Genomic DNA, 4235 nt, shown 5'->3' with positions numbered 1-4235 from the left:
TTATTGTAGTATGTGGATCATTATTTACTGTTTAGAAAGAACTGTGGCCTTGAAACTGCTTCTTCATAGAAACAATCCAAAATAGATCATAGGAATCTTTCAGCAGAAATATTTTCTAGCTATTTACTCATGAGACTTGCAACTCTATCTCACTAAGATGATTCAGTGTAGCTGTGAATCTTTTTGTTACTGCAGCGTTGGTATTTATTACCTTCTTTAGCTTTTCTGACAGTACCTACTTACACAAACATTGAGCAGAAAAGGACATGCCTGTTTATAATGCCAGAACAGAAGTATTGGTCAATGACTTGTAAACTTTCTAACATGCCATAAGCAAACACTGGAATAGCAGAGAGACACTGGACTCCATGTGGAATAGAGACTCACACAGAGTTAAAGTAGCCTAAAAACTTTTGGCCTCTGCAGTTTACGATTTTTGTCACGATCCAAGAGAGACTAACAAGAAACACAAAGATGCTGAAATATTTTTAAACATTCTCTTTCCCACAAAATTTGTTTGTGTTATAAAAAATATTACTTATTTTTGCACATTACTGCAGGCTAAACTCTATCAGATACATTTGTGAGAATTAATTTCAATTTCACTGAATTGTCCCATTTCCAGATAAAACAATTTAAGTCAATTAGGTTAATCTGTATTCTCAGAGGCTGGAGAATGGACCCCTCAGGTCAAAGGGAGACCTTAGGAGAGTAACATATTAATAAGGAACATTGCCTGAAATATAGCATGAATATAGATCTTAGAATGTAAGTTCTCTAAACAATATCCATGACATCCAAGAAGGATCTACAAGTGTTCGTTGAAGCTTTTCAGCCTGTTTCACCTATATTTCATTGTGCCAGGACATTCAAAGAGGATTAGAGAAATTCAAGGACAGCAAGTTTATATATGGACTTTGTAAGAATTAGGTAAACTTTTATCCTCTAACATTCCTAAATACAACTGTTCTGGGTACTGGAGAACATAGGGGAAAGGGGCCACAGATAATGCCTCAAGCTGAAATGCTCAGCATAAGTCCGATATGTACTGTTGGGCTGGGTGGCACCTAGGAGGGAATTCCACATATTTTTGTATTTGAAGGCTATTCAGCCAAATGCAATGTTTTAAGCTCTTCAGGCTTCTCCTTATTTATAAGAATATATAGAATTATCTTTATCTGCAAGTATGGGGATGCTTGTTGTGAGTTTGCTTTGTCTTTTATGAAAGAGGAGAAGGAAAACAGATGGCAACCTTCTAATGCCTAAGGATAGTTTTCCAAAAGCAGTTCCATGGATTTTGTTATTTTGGAAAGAACAAAATTATCAAAAATGCAGAATAATTTTTTTCCTTACTGTGATGCATTGTCCTTTCTATATTTGGCACTGGGTATACCGATATCATTACATGACTGAAATAAGTGGCTTTCTCTAAAAATTAGTTCAGTTTCAGTAGTTATTTCCTTTTTAGTCTTCTGCAGTACATTTGCAGTACATTAATCATTTGGTTTCAGGATTCACTGTTTAGGAACATTATCTCTATTTCCTTCAATGGAAAAGCTGGCATGGCATTCCATGAAGGTCTGTTAAGCTGTACAAGCACGCCTTATCAGAGGTATTCTTCAGCTGGCTATGTGAAACACTTTGAGATTTGGATGGAATTTATTAACTGTGTGAAATCCAGCCTTCTGAAGTGTAAGGATTATGTCTGACAGATGGTACAAGCTGGCAGTCCAACGTACTCCTGTGCTCAGGGAATTCTGAAACAACTGCAGGTCACACAACTTAATTTTCAGATATAAGTGGATATATCCCATACTTAAGACAGGGTCTTTCTGGTCATGGCACTTTTTTCCCTACCTCAAGTCTCCCAAAATAGAAATATGCAGTCAAAAAGTAAAAGTGAGAACTGGCTGAAGCATAATCTGAATATAGCTGTGGCACAGTTGCAGTAAAGATGTGATACCCAAACAAAAGCTAGATCTGCCTTATAAAAACATAATCCTGAAGGAAGATGAAAGGATTTCTGCTGTTATATATGCCAAGAATTAACTTTAAAAACCCTCATTATGTGAAGAAATATCTGAGGCTTTTGATCTAAGATATGATCAGGCCCAAATGACTGTAGCAGCTCTCTCCTCAAACTCTCATTCACTCATTCTACTACTTATTTTCATGATCGCATGGGCAATTCTTCCATCACTGGCCTGTAACGTGAAGGTTTTTGAACTTACACAGCTGTGTAAGTTTGAATACCCAGTATGCACCTATATTTTGCTGACTCTTTCAATCTAATAGGCTTAACTTTTTCTCCCTCTGGGGCTAAATCACTTACATGAAAAATTCTGAACACTACACCTGCAGTTTTTATGATGCATTTGATCCCTACAAATTTCAAATCTCTTTTGCAGCTGATCAATATCCACGAATTTCTCTCTTGGTGATCTCTAACAATGTTAGGCATTGATACCAATAATTTCTCAGATTTCAACTACAAGTTTGACATCTTTTTCCTTTACCAGGTCTTTTTCTTCCATATAATGTTCCTGCTATAGCAGATATCACTGCTACTCCAGAATTTCAGTTGCAGGTTGGATAGAAAAATGCTTGGAAAGAATCTCCCAGTTTATTTCTTTTGTATCACTATTAGAGTGTACCAAGCTGTATTTTTGAAAAGAAGGCTCAGGTGAGAGATAGATTGTTATGAGAAATGTCAGAAACCTAGTTGGGTTCTAGTTTTTTCCTTTCCTTAACAGTTCAGTTAAAGAATGTTAGACCTGTTATGACACAGGTCATCCACAAAGTATTGCTGGGTCCATCTTGACTGATCACTGTTGTGGCCCTCATTTCTCCTGCTGTGGGTTCTTTTTCTCCTGTGGGTTCCTTTTGTACTTATTCAGTTCCTGCTGCACTTTGACTGGGAGACTTCCATTACAGGGTTTTCACATGAGAAGGCTTTGTGGCTTAAAAGAGAAGGGGAAATAAAACTCCCCTATTACAGTATTCTGTTTTCTTAATAATCAGATTTGATATAATTGTGTTACAGTCCTGTTTCAGTGCTGTTCTGCCTTTCTCTGACTTTACAGCAGGACTCAGCTGGCTTGGCAGTTCCCCCAGACTGAGAGCACTGCCAGCTGCCTGAGCCATTCCTTCTAAAGTTACATTCTGACTGAGCTCTGAGGCTCTTTCTGTCCAGCTGCAGGAGTTGTTGCACTTGGGATTGCAGCTGGGCCTGGGCTGATTCACGGGATTTGTACCCTGTTGGGTAGTGCTGATAAGACTCTTGTACTTGCTGTTAGAAAGAGTGCAATATACCAACAAACCTCACACTGTAGTCACACTTGAATCCTTGCTTGGCTGTATCAGCATGAACTAAGCCAATAAGGCAACTCATGCGACAGAAGCGTTGATGTATTCTGAGAGCCGCAAAAGGTCAAATAACAAAAGAGATTAAATCCCCATTAAAATCACAGCTTTCCACTTCATTTTGCCTTGTGTGCTTGTATGTCCAAACTTGAACTTGAAATGCGAGTTTGCAAGTAGCTCTAATGTGCAAACACAGCTTTTGTCAATTTGTTAGTGTTTGTGTTGCGAAGCAAGAGATCCAAAAGCCAAAGAACAACAGATTTAAGCTTATGCAGTGTCAACACCATACTGGGAAAGAATTCTTACTCTCTATCACAGTCTTATCAGAGTGATAATCTGCATGGCCATGAAGAGCTGACTCCTATTTTTTGTTACACTGTTGGCTTAGTGCTAAGATTTCTTTGATTTTCTGCTGTTAGCTTTACCACCCAGTGTAGATATCTTCGGGCTTTCACAATTGCTCTCTTTCCTGCTAAGAAAACAAAACTTACATGTGTTTCAGTTCTTCTTGGCAGCCTGCCTCCCACATATAGTTTAGGGTCAAACTTTCAGCCTATTTGCTTTCTCTGATTTTAAGCATAGGTAATGGTATAATTAGCAAACAAAAGTAAGTAATTTTTTCTCTTGGTTTGGGGATAAGTCCTACCAAAAACTGTGTAAATATGCCTTGTAAGAAGGGACTACAGATCATCAGAGAAAAGCGTACTTCAGAAGTGTAGATCTGAATATATGATTTGATATACATTTAGTTTTGCAAAAACAACTTGTGGAGCTCAATATTATGGCTGGATTATTTTTTTTCATAATTCAGTATAATGGCTGGATCAATTTTAAGGACTGGATGAATATTTAAGAAAATTAAGAGAATTTCC

Source organism: Oenanthe melanoleuca, chromosome 4, assembly GCF_029582105.1.
Source record: "Oenanthe melanoleuca isolate GR-GAL-2019-014 chromosome 4, OMel1.0, whole genome shotgun sequence".
Classification (NCBI taxonomy): domain Eukaryota; kingdom Metazoa; phylum Chordata; class Aves; order Passeriformes; family Muscicapidae; genus Oenanthe; species Oenanthe melanoleuca.
The sequence above is the reverse complement of the archived record's forward strand: the minus strand, read 5'-3'. Positions refer to the sequence as shown.